Source organism: Alexandromys fortis, unplaced genomic scaffold (genome assembly GCF_014885135.2).
Source record: "Alexandromys fortis isolate MF-2015 unplaced genomic scaffold, M_Fortis_MF-2015_v1.1 scaffold_34, whole genome shotgun sequence".
NCBI classification, from domain to species: domain Eukaryota; kingdom Metazoa; phylum Chordata; class Mammalia; order Rodentia; family Cricetidae; genus Alexandromys; species Alexandromys fortis.
Window position 1 is genome coordinate 4,616,835 of NW_026067933.1, and position 19,137 is coordinate 4,635,971.

At 39.1% G+C, this 19,137-nt stretch overlaps 1 protein-coding gene across 1 annotated transcript in view; it reads left to right on the forward strand.

Annotated features, from left to right (window-relative positions):
• The window catches only part of Tspan12 (tetraspanin 12), a 70,292-nt gene that overhangs the window by 17,813 nt on the left and 33,342 nt on the right, over positions 1-19,137 (forward strand). The window lies entirely within an intron of this gene.

The window sequence follows — 19,137 nt, forward strand, 5'->3', positions numbered from 1 at the left end:
TTTTTTTTGGTTTTTCGAGACAGGGTTTCTCTGTGGTTTTGGAGCCTGTCCTGGAACTAGCTCTTGTAGACCAGCCTGGTCTCGAACTCACAGAGATGCATAGTTCTTAAATAGAGAATTGGCCACTCAAACTACAGCAACCAACTTTGAATAACATACATTTTGCTATTTTACTGTATAAACATGGATTTTTCCCCCTAAGTTCTTTGTAATATATATGGTTGCAGCACAGAAAATATTTTAGATGTGGCTGTTGACTTCAAACATGACAGTAGTTGTTTTTGACAGCTAATTGTTAAATGAAGCCCAGGGAGCTTGGTACCCAGCCCAAGGTCACTGCAAGGCTGTGGCCCAGCCTTGGTGATTCTGATTGCCAAGGACAATTCTCACTGGGCCTTTTCTCCAACTTGGAATTCAGTGAGTTGCCTTTGTCATAAATCTCTTGTTATGTAAAATCGGTCAAGCCTGCCATACTCTGTGCAGCCACTCACCTAAAGAACAAATGTCTACGAAATGCAATTGCAGTCGTGAAATTAGAAGGCTGAGAGGGTGGGTGACCAGCAGATTAGACTGTAGATGGCTCCTGGGAAACTATGAGAGGAGATGGATGAATTGGCTGTTGAGAAGGTTTAGATTACAGAGGGAAGGGCTTGGTTAAGGGGGGGTCAAGTCAGTGTAGAATGAGACACTATTAAGTCTAGGGTAAATATTTGTGAAGCAACCATCATGGCTTCCTCTTTGATGCCTCTTTGCCTTTCATCCTAATTGGGAAAACTTACTGGAGGTTCATTCTTTTTTTATTTTAGATGCAAATATTTACGTATGCACAGTGCGTTTCTCTAATTTGTCTTTTTCCCTGTGTTAAAACTTACTTTGGTTTTAATACTTATAAGCCACATTAGTGTGAAAAAGCTATTTTTGCTTAGCTTTATTTTTTTCAATATAATTGATATTTCTGAGAGCTGATGTGTCTCTTGAATAGTTATGAAAATAGGACTTTCAGTGGGACTGGACTGCCATTCAAGTAAAGTGAAAGTGTTATCATCCATCAGTCCAGTTTAAAACAGTATAGGGTCAGGTCTCCTTCCAAGCAAATTCTTATAACCCATCTGCCCCTGCCATGTTCCACCTCCAAGAAAGATACTAAACCAGACTATCTGCAAGCAAACAGACTACCTGTTAAAAATCCTGAGGAATGATCATTAACATAACCCTTGTAATGAATTATTGGTTTATAGATCTAAGAGTTTAAAACAGCTTGATTTAGGCACCCAAATAAGACACAAATCGCATAATTAAATTTAAAATAAATAATGGATAATACATTTATGTGAGTATATAATGTGCAATGTTCAAAATATACATGTACCAAAATATTATTTTTGTTTTTGTGAGGTTTAAGTGGGTAGTCTGTATTTTTTATGAATCAGGCCACCTTATTCTGATTAGAAACGTTTTCTCCCTCTTTTTTTTTCTGGTGGTAGAGAGAGAGAGAGAGAAAACAGAGCCTTGTGTATGCAATACATGCCATAGTACAGCCCTAGATTTGATCTTAATAGCTATGAAACTTTTATAAACAAGAGCATATCTTTATGTTTCTCTTTTTAAAGATATGTTTTATGTGTATGTGTGTTTGACTACATGTGCATAAGTGTACCATGGGTGTGCCTAGCAACTGGAGAGGTTGCAAGAGGACATTGGATCCCCTGGAACTAAAGTTATAATGAGTTGTGAGTCTCCATGTGGGTGTTCAGAACCATACCCAGGTCCTCTGTATGTAAGAGTAGCAAGTGTTCTTTACCATAGAGCTATTTCTTCAGCCCTAGAAATGTATAGTCCTCTGAACAGATTAAGAATATTTAAATTGTAATTACGAGAACATTTTCATTTTCTCATAGGTCAGAAATAATTGGGAAAAGAAACTTGGACATGCAGTGACTTTCAAAGTAATTTCAATAGCACAAATTCCTTCGATCTTTCACAGAGAAATTGAAACTAAATGGAAATTAGTTTTAAGCTGTAGATAAGCACTCCCCAAGGCTTTCGTAGTAGACTAAATGAAATTCATTTGTTATTGCCGTTCTGCTCCGCTATTAAGGCAGGCATTAGAGAAGCCGTGTCAGCTCCGGGGGAATGTAAACAGACTAACAGACAGACACTCTTACAGAGTCGACGGCAGCTGATTGCGACCATCAGGTCATCATTTGCCAGCATGGCAGGCTAATGTTTCTGCTCCGCTGTCAGCACAAGACAGGTAGCCAGGGGCTGGGCAGAATGAAGCTGGTCGACATGTGGGGATCCGGCGGATTCTCTCATGGAAGATTATATTTTCAACTTTATCATTCCAGACAACATGCATACGATGACTGAGTTTGTGGAAGCATTTCAAATACTTCCTTAAAATATGCAGTGACTGAACCGGCTCTGAATAATTTCCTTTGTGGAAATCAAAGAAATCTTCAATCCCCTCGAGGGAGTTTCCTTTCTTTTTTTTTTTTCTAATGGCATTGTTTAAAACCATAATATAAAACCAATATATATTTATGTAGTAATAAATTTTCTACAAGCCCCTGATATAAAATTTTATCTTAGGTAGCTACCTTTTATAGTTATGAGGATACTCTAAGTGATCAAGTTAAAATAAATCTATTAAGTAGACTGTTTCTTGTCTGGCTTGAAGTTAGGAGTTGCGAGCCTAACAACTTCAGGCTTTACTCCTAAATTGAGATCCACCGTGTTACTCTTCACACGCTCAGCACCCAGCAAGTTTTACCCTTGGCTTCTCAGAAAACACACGTGATGATTAGCCTTGGGTAGGCTAGTTACAGAAGAGGAAAAGGAGCGTGCCTGAAGTTACACAGCTGGCAGTACTGTGATTAGCATTCAAATGCAATCTGTGTGCACACCCATGCTTGTTTCCCCGTAAAGTACCGTTATAATGTGTCTGATTGGCCACACTGGCCATGTGGTTTTAATGCTTAGCTTTGCTTTAGTTACTACTAGTACCCACTTTATTTATAAGAAGTCGAATCTTTACATTTTACTAAGACAACAATCTCTGCTCTGCCCTAGGAAGCACCTTGTTCCGTACTGTCTCCTAGTACGTTTGTGATACCTTTTAGTTAGAGATAAGACTACATCCATTGAATGGTTGACTGCTCTTAGGGTATGCAAAGTTTAAAGTTAGTTGTCTGTGTGGTGGCTCCTCATCACCGTGCCCTGCCTTTAAATGCTGCTCACCACTTTTGCTCAGTGTGCCTGTGGTGAGGAAGGTAGCTACTGTGAAATGTCCCCGTTCTCTCCTTTGCTTCCATGGGGCCTCTTTTTTGAATTTCTTGGGCAAATATCAAGTGGTAGCTATTCTTTTAAAACCATGTGGCTCTTTAAATGACTTGAGAGAAACTCTTTTTCACAGAGTCTTAAAACAAGAGGGCAAAAAATGAAGGTAAAACACGAGAAAATTAAATCCTGTACGTCAATAAATAAACTAACTTTCAGAGGAACTGCTTAGATCAACTATGTACTGGCCAATGGTATTGACTACTAGGTAATATTACGAATGAAAAACCATTTAGACATTTATCTTTTAAAGATTGGAGTTTAAATGCCTTTATTCCCTGGGAGATAAAGAGTGGTAACAGGCCCTGGTTATATATCTGTAGTTTAAGGTGAATCATAGCAACTCCAATAACAAAAGTAATTATTTGAATTTTACTAAATGTGGAAATAATATAGTTATACCTATCTAGTAAGTAGTACACAGAATTACTCCAAAATAAATGGCTATTTTTTTTATTTTCTTTCGATTATCATTACTTCTGTTTCATACCTTTAGTGTTTGGAAACTACAAATGTGCTCGAAATGATTGCACCCATGAAGACGTTGTAAAAACAGTGTGTTCAAGGAGATAGGAATTTCCATTAGTTGCCACTTGCTGATTTAAGAATTGTTTCTAATAAAATAAAATTATGAAAAATCCCAGGCCTCACACCACTGAATTCGAAGCAGGTATAGTTGAGGTAGAGTTGAGGTGGGCACTGGGCACTGGGCACTGGGCTAGGGCTAGAGACTGACTGTCCTGAATCTCACATGCATGATTGGCATCTGAAGTTTTTAACAGAACGATGCCCTCTGGCTCATCCCCAGGGAGCATCCCTGGCAGCAGTGTGTGCTCTTAGTTACTTTGGTCCCTTTTGCTCAGCAGTCTGGAGGAAGACTCTGCCTATTCTACTCTGGACTGAGGTCTTCTGTTTATAGAACACTTTTTAATGACAGAAGAGAACATTGAAGAGATTCTTTAATGCTCTCAAGATGCCTTTAACTGTAAAGGTATCCATTGTAAATAAAACTGTAGCAGTCTGTGTCTTTAGTGCAGATTTGATAGCAAAAAATTTAGCCATCTAGCTAAACTGACACGAAGAAACTGCATGCTGACCTAAGATGTTTTATGGAAACAACTGAGCACCTAGAGACCTTGTTGGAGGATACAAAGTGCTTATTTGCTCTGCTTTTGGGTTGAGCAAACAGTTCCATACACAGCAGGGCGTGATGGTACAAATCTGTAATCCCAGGCTCTCTGGAGGCCAAGGGAGGTGGACTCAAATTTGAGTCTAGCCTCTGCTACGAGGGAGAATTCTCACCATAAAAAGTTCTGCTGACAGGTCATTTACTTAAGGATTTTGGTAGAACTGGTTAACTTGCTTGAAATCTAGTTAATGTGATTGGAAGCCTTGACTTGGAGATAACGTATATGCTTGATTCAGTCATTATGTGCTGTTTATGAATGCAGGCCTCCAACGCTCATTACTTTTCAGCATTTTTCTCTTCAAATGTTTGTTTGTAACAAACGTTCATTTCCCTAAAATTGTTTTGCAGTTCATGTGGTTTAATTTATTCTTTTCCTGCTCTCATCCAGCCCAGTTCTCAACCTTCCTAATACCGAGACCCTTTGATACAGTTCCTCACGTTGTGGTGACCCCCACCTATAAAATTATTACACTGCTGCTTCACAGCTGTAATTTTCCTACTATTATGAATAATAGTGTAAATATCTAATACGCAGGATATTTGATGTGTGGCCCTGAGGGGGTCATGACCCCCAGGTTGAGAACCACTGATCAAGGTTGAACTGTTGCTGTTTTGGAAACTTGAGATTTAATGATTTTGCCATTTATACATGATTTCCTTCCTTTGTATTCAACCATGACTGTCAGTCAGATTTTAACAGTCCCCAAGAGTATTTTCTTTTATTATCATTATAGTATGTACATATGCATGATACGTGCGTGTGAGTGTGTGTGTGTGTGCATATGTATGTGTGTGCATGTGTGTGTGTGTGTGAGTGTGTGTACTCAGTACATATATATGCACTCACATCTGCTATGGTTGTGCATGTAGATGTCACAGAACAACTTTAAACAGTTGGTTCTCCCTTTCTGCCTTTACATGGGCCCTGGGGCTGAAGTGCCTTTCCCCAGTGAGCCATCTCACCAGCCTGAGAGTTCTATTCTTACAGCTGGCTTTCTGCCTTTCTACGTTCAACTGTATGGTAGGGCTCTCTTTTTGTGTGTGCTAGATATGTAAATAAAAATGTAGTTGAAAATGAAAGTGTAAAACTCTCAGTGGAGCTTCATGCCTTCAGAATGGCCATTCTAACTGCATAAAAAAATCACTGAGATGAATGGGGTTTGGGATTGGGCAAGTGTTTGAGTGACAACCTTAACTTATCTGTCTGATACTTTTACTTGTGGGTTTATTACAGTACAGTGATTTTATTTATTTTTTTTAAGAAAATATATTATTCACTCAGGAAGATAACATTATTTAATTTATAGGTTAATAATTATGAAAGAACAAGCTTGTCCACATATAATTCATAATTGACTACATGGTTTTAGGAAAATAAAACCTTTTTCTTTAATGCTCTTTCTGGCAATGCAGAGGACTGAATACAGGGCTTCATGAATGCTAGGCCAGTGATCTATGACTAAATTATACTCCCCAGCATGTTTTTTTAAAATATAGTATGTATGCCTGGTGTATGTGTGTGTGTACACACAAAGATAAATTGGATAGTTTAACTGAAAATGAGTGTAAAACACAGTGATTGAGAACTTGTTTTAACAGTTGTCATGTTTTGAGGTTATTAGCAGGTTTTAAATTTGAGTTTTTGTGGTGATATCTTATCTGTACTCTAACAAATAAAGCTCGCCTGAAGGTCATATGGTGGAGCTAGTCACTAGTTAACCACAGAGGTTGAAAATATTTGACAGACTTTTCTGCAAAGCAGGAAATTTAAAAGACTGGCTCACCTAGTTTGGCAAAATTTGCCAGTTGCTTTCTTCTGAGTCCTGCAGATTGTCTGGCAGACTTCATGAAGCAGGAACTCTGAAGGACTGTCCTGCCTCGTTTTGTCAAGTTCAACAGTCCTTTTTCTGTGGGTCCTGCATGTCCAGCTTATACAGCACACAATCCAGGCAAGAGCAGTTTCTTACTCAAATGGCTAACCTTGTCACATTGAAAGCAAAGTCCATAAGAAGCTTCTTCCATGCCCATCATCTTCTTGAAGTAATTGGTGCTGCCAAGAGCAGGTGTCTCTCACTGTTGAGAAAAGTCTAAATTCTTTAACATTTTAAATCCATATTCTGCAGTTCTTTGAAGTGTTTGAAAATTATCTATCCATTTGAAATATATCTCTGCTTATCTAGAAAACCTAACTAAAAAAACTATAAGCTTGACTATTAAAGATGACTATTAATTTGTATTTTTAATTATCTATTACATTTTAAAATGAACTTCATGAACATAATGCCTTAAATAAGAATAGAGTGCCCATAGTCTGGGACATGGATCCACATAAAACTAAAAAAGCCTAAAAAAAAAAAAAAGGGCTTCTAGACCCACAAAAATGGAAGCCATGTGCAGTTTCTTGGTAGCCACATTTGTTTTTTGAAATGGGCTCTGTTTGCTGCCAGCGTGCTGCAGCTCCTTTAAAGGAGGTCTTCTTGATTCAGCAGCAGCAGAAAAAACACCACATGCTTTTCAAATAGCAGCTTCCTGGTTTGTGCTTTTAGCGTTAACTTTGGCTCTTTCAGGAGGCTGAGCACTTGAATGGGGTTTGTGGGCAGCATGCTGCAAGTTACTTGGTGTCAGCTGGGCCAACTGGTTACCAAGTTGAGGTGCTGAGCATGACTTCCACCTGGCAGTCTCACAGGCAGTGAACAGACCTCAACCATGTTGAACTGGGTGGAGCCAAAAGGCAAAGCAGCCTTAGTCCTAGCCATACTGCTTAGCATTTTAAGAAGTGGTCCTGATCAGAAAAGGATTACAGATACACAATAAAGACAAATTCAAATGAAAAAGACCTCTAAATGGGTCACAGTGTGATTTAAAAATGTACATAGGCATGGGAGAGAGAAGAAAATGAGTATAGAGGGTTATAAAAAGAAGTAAATGGTTTTAAAAAAAAATAAAACAATGTCCTTAAAGAGACAGAGTAAACATGTACAGAAAGTAATAAAGTAAGAAAAATAAATCACACAGAGATGGGTTTCACAGTGAGCTTGGATTATGTATATTATTGTGTTCTCTTTAAATTTTTTGACTGTGAAAGTGCTAAGTACAAAGAGTTATTTCATTGTATGGGCTACTAAGCTAAACCAACATACATACTTGACAGGTATCTTGACTTCAAAATTTGGGTCTAAAGATAAGTTGCTTTGTAAAAGAGGTTCTGCTTTTGTTTCCACAGAGGATTAGAACCTGTGAATTCCTTCCAGACTAATGTGGTTTGTCCCCTGAAAGGTCACCATGAATGCCCCCCAAAATTGCTTAGCCCAACAAAAAGCAGAAAGCGGTTTGGAAAGAACTATGCCCAATTTCCCAAATATTGTTCATAAATGTTTGTTTACAACATTTATGCTATGCTATAGAAATGGATACTTTGCATTGCTATGGATCTTGGTTTATTGATACAAATTTCAGATCAATTTTGTTATATGTATATTTCTGCACTTGATTAAGGTATTCTATTTTTGCAGCTCATTTAAAAATGTAATATATAATTAAAATATAGGTAAATAGATATTCATCTATAATAGTCAAGCTTGTAGTCATGTTAGTTAGGTTTTCTAGATATAGAGATATATTTCAGTTAGATAGGCATCCTTCAAATCTTTCAAAGACCTTCAGAATATGGCATTTAAAATGTATATGTGTTGCTTTTATTGGTTAATGAATAAAGACTTTGTTTTATTTTTTAAAACTTTTTTTTATTTTTCTAATAGCCTACACCCATTTTCTCTCTTCCTTAAATCTACATACATTTTGAAACATACTATGACCCATTCAGAGGTTTCTTTTTGTCCAAATTTGTCCATATTGCATATCTGTAATCATTTCTTAACTAGGAGAGTTTTTAAAATGCAAAGCAGCCATGGCTAGTAGCAAAGCAGTGGCTTTGGCTGTTGGCTCCACCGTGTTTGGCATTCCAACATGGAAAGTTTCTAACTTTCACTGCCAGCTCTGGGAACCATGCTCACCACCCCACACTGGAAAGCAGTGAATCCATGTTTCCACCAGGCAACTTGTAACATGCTACCCATAAAATTTTTCTGTCTGTATGAGTAAAAGCTAAATCTGCCATGTAGCACACTGCATGGCTTGGATTACCCTTGTGTACAATGGTGAGAATCCACCATGTTGTGCTTGAACTTTTTGCTCTTACCTCACTGAGAAATCTTCCAGATACTCCAGGCCTGTAGGCTGAAGATGGGTGCCCTAACATTACAGAAGAACTTTGGTTGACTGTCCAGGTAGCCTGATATCTCTGTCATTTCTAGAATTTTGGAAGTTGCTTACAATGTGCTTCCTGTTTACAAAGGTAATATTATATTCTTCTGGGGTCTTTGATGGAGTTGAAGACTAGATAGTTATAATTAAAGTTTTCCTTAGTTATGATAAAAGATAAATTAGATATGAAATTTTAGACTCACAAAGATAGACCAGATGATAGAGTATTTTTCTTTAATTTTGCCAAATAAAAATAGACTATTATAACTGTAATTCTTGAATGATACTTGATTTGGTGTGTGTGATTTTACTATGTCAAAATTAAAACCTTTCTTTTTAATTAGACAGAAAGAGGGAGGCTTTTTGATGTGGAATTTTTTTTGTACGCTGCAAATATGTTGCTCTTGTTGATGGATAAGGTTGCTTTGGCCTATAGCAGGGCGGAATACAGCTAGGTGGGAAGTCCAGATATATAGGGGGAGAAGAGCAGGGTTGAGAGATGTCAGTGAGCTGCTGTAGCTGCAAGATGAACCAGAGAACAGGTCACACCATGAAGCCACGTGGCAATACACATAAATTAGAAATGGGTTGATCTATATGTAAGAGCTAGCCTGTAATAGCCCAAGCTATTGACCAAGCAATTGCAGTTAATATTAAGCTTCCGAATGATTATTTTATGAGCAGCTCTGGGAACTAATGAATGTGCTGGAGAGAAATCAGCCCAGTGGGATCAGGCAGGACACAGAAAACTTCCGGCTACAAGTTTTCATACTTTAGTGTTTCTCCGTTGAATATTATCTTTTTAGATTTCCAGTTACATCTTTTATTAGAACTATTGTCATGGTGATGCCTGCCACTCTCGTACTTGGGAAGGGCTGGTACATTTCGTTGGCTCTGCATGAGATCCTGCTCTGGGTCATCAAGTCTAGTGTTGCTTGCCTGTGTTGCTAAGGTAATGTCTAAAGCAATTTTTCCATTGCATATTCACGCACAGGTTCTTGGAACAGGGGCTTTGTCTCCTTTTCTGAGGAATGCCCCAATAATCTGAGGCCATTGCTGCTTCAGAGACCAGGAAAAGCCTGGAAATTATTTGAGATCTGGCTGTGCTTGCAGACTTGAGCTGACCTTGCTTACAAGGGAACAGAAGCTGTGTCTATAGTGACCTCTCTTGTGTGTCCAGCTGTTTGTATGCCTTACCCTTAATGCCTTCCTTCTCATGATATAGGTCATTGCCCAGCCCCCACCCCAGGAGCTTAGAGCACTCAGACCCTCAGAGCCTGGCAGGTCTCCTTTTTCTGATGAGCTGTTGTACTACCACGTGATGCACACACTAATATGGGACTCACCAACTGCCTTGATGAAGACACTGGCTCAGCAAAGACTAGTGCAAATGAAACTGCAAAGGGTGTAGGTGAAGGTACATGCTTGGAATAGTCTTCTATACATTTTCAGACATCAAGTGTGAATATAAGACTATGGCATGCCAATATTCATCTGAGCTTGGATTTCTGCCCATGTCGAGTAGCTGCAAGAGGGTTGTTCCGCCAGCCACCTTTGTTCTAGGTTTTTCCAAAACTAGATTAACCTCATTCTGTTTCTGATTGCTCCAAGTAAGGACATTCAATGTTGCCTTTTCTTTGGAAAATTTGTAGGATAGCATTAGACTTTTGATGCGCCTACGGCGTGTCCCAGTTCAGGCTCTGCCATTTCGAGAACTAGCTAAGCAGAGGCCGTGTGGGTATGTGTGTTTTAAGCAGCAAGTATTCTTGGGCTGTTAGTATTTCAGTCCCTGTGAATTCCTAACAGAAGGGCAAACTGTTCCATTATCTTGTACAAATATTTGGCACTGGAATTCCCTTGTTTACTAACGGTAAGCAATATCATATTTTTAAACCTGCAGTCGCCGTGGGAGGAAAAATAAACAGCTGCCATAGAGATACTCCGCACTGAAAGCTTGCAGAGTTCAGGATCTGACAGGGCGAAACTGGAGTTTATCATTTATCATCCCGCGGACGCAGGCCTTTAATCAGACTTTCTGTTTGTTCAAAGAGTTGTTATGTAGCGTGGAGAAAAAGTCAAAGGGTCTGTGTTTTTAAAATATTAAAATGTCCAGTAAGGCATCTTGTACTTTGAAATTGACTTTATTTAGGAGAATTGTGTGAATTTTCCTAGATAAGCAATTTAGTCTTTTGTGGTTAGGTTAGTTATAAAATAAGAGGGGAGAATACTTACATAACTTTTTATAGTGTTATCACTTTTACTTTTTTTTTTAAATCAGGATGCATTCTCATGGAGTTGGTGTTACTTGGCATATTTAATTTCTCACAATATTCATTTATTTTTCTCACAAGCTATAGGGAACAATGCAGTTTTATCTCATTAGAAGAAACCTCCTTTCCAGTTGGTGTTCTGGGGGAGCCAGGGTGCATAGCAACTGCCTTATTTGTTGATGTTGCTTACAGGGGTTTGGCTTTCATTCATCGTCAACACCACATAGTTCTTACTGTAGAACTGAATGGGACAGCGTGAAGTTTCACACAGAGCATACTTTCACTAGAAGACGGCTACCGCAATTAAAAGTGTTCATTTTCTCCATCTCTCAATGTCTAGCTTGCCCAAAACATTGATTTTGTTGGGAAAGATTCGTTTTGTAATTTAAATAGATTGACAAAAGTTAAAAACAAAAGTATTTAAGAATCCAGCTTCACTAATAATGAAACTACTTACAAATATTTCATTAAACTGGGCGGTGGTGGCGCACGCCTTTAATCCCAGCACTCAAGAGACAGAGGCAGGTGGATGTCTGAGTTCGAGGCCAGCCTGGTCTACAAGAGCTAGTTCCAGGACAGATAGGACTGTTATAGAGAGAAGCTCTGTCTCAAAAAGAAAAAAAAAATCACTTTTTCAAAAAGTATTGTTAGTAAAGATATAAAAAGAAATAAAATCACTTTCTTTTTTCAGGTTACTGAGCTTTGGACACTCATCTGTCTAGTCCTTTCTTATAAAAATGTGACATGTAAATAAAAATGAATATATTTTATTGTCATAAAGAAGCTAATCTGGCCAAAGCTAAAAGTGTATGAAGAAAAGAATACAGAGCCACTTTCTGATAAGATCTGCCAGTGATGCGGTAGAGCTGTTAAGTTTCTGCCCGAAACTCACCAGAGGTGACAAAGGAAAAAGGAACTATTTTTGTCATTCTAAAAATGATGTATTGGTAGGTTTTTATTTTTCTGCAATTTGAAAGGAAAACGATAGATGTTCAGGGTTTGCCGGACATTCCTCCCCAGCTTAAAGGCAAACATACATGCGCACACGCACAAACACATGCACACACACTATCCACATACACATGAAAGAAAGGAAGGTTCAGAATGGAGAGGAGGCTGTGAAATACTGCTATCTCAGTGTGACACCTGGACTCACTGAACATTCCTGCGGGGATGGAGAGGGACCATGGAGCAGTTGGAAGGGGAAAGGCAGGAGGTGGATATGATCCAGATACACTGTCTATGTGTAGGGAATTCTCGAAGAATAAAGTTAAAATATTATTTAATTAAAATAAATTGATAGCCTTATAATTTTTGAGTAGTAAGTTGTATTAACATGTGTAGAGGTACTATATGGTTTGCATATGTATGCACATGTTAAATGTGTATCTATTCAAACATATCAATGTATAAATATGCTAGAATTTTTTGCCTCAATTTTGAAATATATAATTTGATTATACCCATATGTGGATATATTTCTTCAGGAAATAAATTCAAGACTCAGAATAAAGTTACCTTTATTATAGCATCTTAAGCTTCCTAATTTTGTTATCGAGGCAAGCTATTCTAGAAGATAATCTCGTACTGATTTAGGTAGAATGTGCATATGGTTTTAAGGAACAATATTTCAGAAGACACCGTGATTTCTTGTCGAGGTCAAGGTCATAAATCACATTTAAGTACCTACTTTATGTGTTTTACTAAACCTCTCCTATTTTGAACTACTGAAGGCAATAACTAAAAGAAAATAGTAACCCGAGCATTTTGGAAAGTTTCCTCATGCCACTCAAAGCGTTGGACTCTAATAGCCCTAAAATATATTTCATGTACTGACAATATTCAGTACTTTGGAATGACTTTAGTTAGAATTAATTCATCAGTGTAAAGCACACTTAAAGTCCCCTGGTTTCTACGTCTTTCCTCCTGGCCCCGAGGCTGCAGGGGGAGATACCTGCTTTAAATTTCTGTCCTCCCTTCCATGAGCGTGCTCCATGGCCATAATTTAAAGAGATAATTTACTGCTAAAAGCCTTGTGAAATATAGAAGTTCTTTACCCCTGCCATTTTCCACTCCCAAAGGCAACTGCTATCAATTGTGTCTCTTCAGGTTCCTCTGTCATTTACCTCTCTACCTCTAAATCACAGTTTTATGTAACTTTCCTCATTCTCCCAGCCTTAGTTTTAAGTACCGTACACTGACTTGCGTAGAAGGTGAATGCCTGGTCCTTTCCTGCCCACCATTGCTATATTTCCTCCTCTTAACACAGATGTAGCACAGCTTTTGTTAGGTCGGTGTTTAACAAGACGAGAACTATGGACAATTTACTGACAACGGGGCCACAAAAAAATCAGGCTTTAGTTCTGAAATAATGTTTCGTTAAAACGAATAACTTAGTTTCTTATTATAATCTTACATGATCACGATTCCTTCTGGGATCCTTTTTCTCCACCTATTGAAATGTATTGAACCATTTAGTTTTTCAGGCCTGTCTGACTGTTCTAAACCAGCTCCTGGTTAGGTCTGTGGAAGCTGCAGCCATTTGTCAGATGGTCTGGCATCACATGTGCCGTCTCTTAGTTTAAATACCTTCGTCTGGCTTTTACCTCACTCCTTTCTGTTTATTCTCTCAATTTCCATCATGTTTTCCCGCAGAGCACACCTAAGAGATCGTTTTTTATGTGTATGACTGGAAATGGCTCTTTAAATGCTCGCTCAAACATTGACTTTGCAGCGTGAAGAGTTACAGCTTGGAAATCATCTTTTTGTCAGAATTTTGGAGACCTTTCCCACTGCCCTTTAGCTTGACATGTTGCGTCCATGCTTTTGATAAAGTTTCAAACTCTGTAGAAAGGTGTGCAGACGTGACCTTCAGACCTGTGTCTGTTGTCCCCGCTGTCCGCTAGTGGACGGCTATCTTAGTATCTCTGTGGTCTCACCCAGATGCACAGTAATGGGGGAGGAGACAGTAAAGGATTCTATGTTTCCTTAAATGAGCTTTTGATAAATGTTCTTTTTCAGAACCAGCCGTCCCTGCAAGTGGATGAAGCTGCTAGTGCTCAACTGGGTTCAAGTTGTTCTAAGATTTCTCCCTCTATCCTTTAACTTTTTCAGAATCGCAAATACATTTACTATTCTTCTTCCGTGTCATTTCATGTTTCGTTTCCTCTGGGATGATACCTTTGTTATTATTTTAGTGACATTGTAAGAGACAGAGCAGACAGACAGGCACGCATGTGCTTGATCTGTTTACGTGAGGGTGGGATCCTAGTGAGGAAGATATCAGGGAGCCAGACCATTTCTGTAAATAACTGACTCTGTAGTAAACTCGGGGATTTGCTATTGCTATAATCTTTAAAAGGGGTTGGCTATGCGAACCTCTGTTTCTATGAGGGATAAGCCCACCCACAAGTCACCAAGGACTTAAATATATCTGGCCTCCACCCTTGCCGTTTTCCACTCCGAAATGACGGAATGCCACACCTTTCCCTTCCTCTTCAGAAACTTCCAGTGGAGAAAGGCTGGTCATGGGCGCCGAGCTGCTCAGCTGTGGGCAGACCTAGTTATTTTTAAATAACAAATACATTGGTTTCAATGCATGACAGAGAGAACTTGACTTCCCCATCCTTCACACCACCTTGCTGTAGTCTCCCAACACAGACACTTGGGAAAGTTCCAGCTCTATTGTCTCCAGACAGATATTTTACTAATGATTTTAATAGAAAATCATTGAAATTACATTCTGTTGTGGGGATGGCACTCATAGTCTGCAAAGGATGAACAGTATTTTACATGATCATCCTCTAGTCCTAATAACATAATGACAACAGTGCTCCGCTGGCCATGTGCCGGGAGGTGAGCCTACTTATTTTAAACATAATAGAGTCTATTATGTGACTAAGAATGGCTACCATTATTTCAGGGAGTGGTCGGAATGCAAGGGCACATTATGTCACTGAATCCTGAGCATGGTCCTGCTAAGCAAATTCTCATTTTATGAAATAGGAAGCAGTCTTAGTGGTTTATGGAAGACCGTCAAGCTATTAGTTAAATTAGTCAGAAACTGAAGCCCGGTCTATTATGGCAAGGTTCATGTTTTGATATTTCTATAACATTTTCATAAAAGGCAGCAGTGCAGCTCTACACGTGTGTTGCATGTTCTATTATCAGGAAATCAGACCATATCGCTCAGTGCTTTTTAAAAATTACAGTATTTTGAGGGTAAAACCAGTATGCATAACGCAAATTTCAGTTTAGTTTGAATAGAGGGTCTTAGCTATTTTAAGGAACCTTACATTGAACAATTTTACAAAGTAACTAAATGGTAATGAAAGGAATCACACTTGAGTTTCCCTACAGAAACTTGCAATTTCTTCTTCTTACTTCTTTAAAACGCTTAGTTGCTAGTAGCCCAGGAAGACGGCGAGGAGCACGGTGCCCTCCCTCCTTAACTGTAGAAATGGTCTTAAATGTTTCCAGGCACTCTGGATTAGCAGAGTATAGTCTACAAAAACAGACATACATAAAACAGAGAGGCAGTATTTAAAATACAAATGCGTAGACAAAAATCAACGGAGTCAGATGTTAACAAGAAGCTCAAGGTTCAAATTAGGTAGAAAAAAAAACAAAGGAAATGCTGAAATTGGCCTTTTGAGTGTGCAAACTGATCATTATTTCCACTGACATTTATTGAGTGTGCACGGTGTGACAGGTACTGCTTAGGCACTGGGAATAAAATGATGGTTAAGAATAAGATCTTGCCAGCTGGAGCTGATGGCCTGGCTACTGACTGACACAGTAACTTGTGGAGAAGGCAGGAAACTGGTTGAAGCCTCTGAGGCCTAAAATACAGCCAACAGGGAGATCTGAATACACTTAGGGAAGGTGAGAGTCCAGTGGTCAGGAACAAAGGACAGTCCAGGGAGAAGCTGTGCTCCTCTGTGGGCAGGACAGGCTGTCCTAGAGCGAAGAGAAGACCAATGGGCGCTGAACGGGGTTTCACAAAGTAATACAGAAGCGTATTTCTAACACACTTCACATTTTCTGGATCACGTAATGGGGACCAAGTCCCCTTGACAACTTCATTTATATCTTCATTGTACAGATGAGCCAATGGATAGCAGGCCGTTAAATGAACAGACCTAAACCATACCGCTCTCTGGAGCTGGCTTTGAACTTCAATCTTTTAGCTCCAAGTTCAGAACTTTGTATGTTCTAGAAGGAAAGGCTCATGGCAGAGGACAGGCTGAGGTGCTGTGAAAGCGAACGAGGTTTAGGAAACATCAAGCAAACCACATGTACTGGGAAATTAGGGAAAGAGGTCCACCAAGAGAGCCTTGCCAAGTGGGACGCTGGTTGCATGATGTTCCTCCACTGTGTGGATGGACAGGGGGTAGCTATGAAATACAGTGTGGCCACTCACTTCATACTGAACAGAGCTGGATTTGTTACCTAAGCCTTAGCTAGCTTTTTTTCTACTGAAAACAAAGATTACTGTTGGGCGTCCATTGGGCATCAAGATGCTGCAAATTCAATTCCTCAGTTAAAACAGTGATTGCATGGTTCTCTGCACGATGGTCAGTAGAAGACAGATGTGGTCACGCAGATCTCACCACACAGAAAAGCAAAGGGCAAGTACAGTCGACGTGCGTGCTGTAGGGATGAGCTTGACGTGCAGAATGTTCCCAGAATGGATTTGACACTTTGAGTGTGCCTGGAATTAGATGACTGAATGTTTCCGGTTAAAGCGATAGTAACACATGTAGCATCCTTCATAAAAAAAATGTTCACTTGAATTGAAGGATATATATATATATACATATATATATATGTATATATATATATATATAATTTATTTCAGGAAAACTTGATAGTGTAATAAGGAATATTTTCAACCTCAAGGGCAAATCAGTCAATCTTCTCGAGTGCTAATGGGATAAAGACAGTGATTGATTCATATGGGGTAACTTGCATCTGATGAAACCCCTGGAATTTCCCAGAGTTAAAAGAACGGCCAAGTCATATGTTATGTGGTCAACAGTCAGTTCTGAGTTTTGGAATTAGAGCATGTTTTGCTGTGTATGCGCTTTACATATGCATGTCTGTGGATGACTAAGTAACAATATTGGCAGCTCACTGTCATGACTGTTTTAAGAAACTGGATTCCGGGGCTGGAGAGATGGCTCAACTGGTAAGGGCACTTGCTATCCTTGAAGAGGACCAGGGGTTCAGTTCCCTGCACCGGGTGACACTCAGCTACCTGTAACTTCTATTCTGGGGAACTTATGTGCTCTTCAAATGACCTCCTTGGGCACCTGCTTACACCCAGACACATAAACACACAAAATAATAACACTATAAAGAAACTATATGATAGCATACCTGTTTTTATATATAACCTGTAGCTTGAATCTAGAGGCCTGGCAGTTCTTCATGTATTGGACATATTGCCTACATCTGAGTATGTGCCTAGAACCAGACCCCGGGGCCTTTTACTGACTTACTGGTGACTCAGGAAGGCAGGGAATGAGGGCGACAGCTCAGCTGGAATTTCAAAAGATTTAGCTCAGCCCAGAAATCTTCATGGATATCACCAAGGTAGATCAGGGCGGCCCTTTTTCCCAGTCAGTACACATAGTTACCACCTGGTCCATATTTATCTTTAGTGATGTTTTCCATTTTGAGGGGACTTGGTTTTTATTGTGAGTAGACATGCCTTTTTTTTCTTTTTTAAAAACATTTTTTATTGATTCTTTGGAAATTTCACACCATGCACCCCAATACCACCCATCTCCCAGTCCCCCCCCCCATATCTCACACTCACTCTTTCAGCGTCCTTCCAATGGAAAACCAAAAAAGAAACAATTAAGTCAGACAATAATAATAATAATAGCAATATAAAAAAGAATATCAATTTCAGTTAAAAAACAACCACCACCACCACCACCGAAAACAGGAAGAAAAATCCAAATAAGTAAACAAACAACAACAAAAAGGGAAAAAAAAAGACTCAACTTTCAGATTAAAGTTGTGCAAAGGTATTCCATAGTGCAAATAATGTGATTTTCTCTGCAGTCTCCTGGCCTCCTAATAGCTTATTTTAAGTCAAAGTTAAGAAAGAACATTGGTTGATATCTTTGTATGACAATAATAAAGGTATTTTTCATGTTGACATACTTCTTAAGTATTAAAGAGAGCCTAGAGAGAGATGGATACGGGGTAACCTCATTCACCGGATTTCTTCTAGCTTGCCTTTCAAGGCTAAAATTTTTCAGTTCACCCCTGGAAATAACACTTAGAGGAGAAATCTGAGTCCTGAGGCTGCACATGCCTGCATCTGCGTTAAATACCCTGGAAGCAGAGTTGCTGGTGAACTGGGAGCCCCTTGGCAAATGCTACTTTATCTTTTGAACCGATTTCTGTTTCCAAGCTGCACTACTTAGAGATTATGCGGTTGTATTTTTTGTTTGAATGCAAGAAATATGAAGGAAGCAAGTTAAAACTACTAGCAGCGGTGTCTATTTTTAAGTTGTAAGTACTATTTCACAGAAATAGTAGAAAACTGTAATTTTCGCTATCTTTGATTGCTCTTCCCTTTTTGACAGCATTTGAACAAAGCCTCTGAAAATGCCAAGTCTTGAAAGCCGACAGCCCTGTGCCAGTGGGCTCCTTGCTCTTCCTCCCCTCCTCTCCTAGTTTAGCCATCCTTTATGTAAATCTCATGACGTTGCTTTTCCTATGGGCTGCTCTCTGCAAATAGAACTGCTAGAAATGTTTTCATGGTGTGTATCAGATCATGCTACCCATTGATAGTTCCATCACACTTAGAAGACAATGCACAGTCCTTTCCCCAGACCACTGTACCTCAGAACATTGTCTGGCATCTGCTTTTTTGTCCCAGTCACAACCTCAAGGTAACTCAAGGTTACCTTGAGTCTGCTTAACTCACTAATCCACAAAGTGGCTTTCATTTGCTGCGTCCTCTTCTGAGATGTCTTTTATTTTTTTCTGGAATCCTAACAGTTTTGCTTTCTCCTCTTCCTCTTAAAGATCACCTTTATTGAAGTTTTTTCTAGT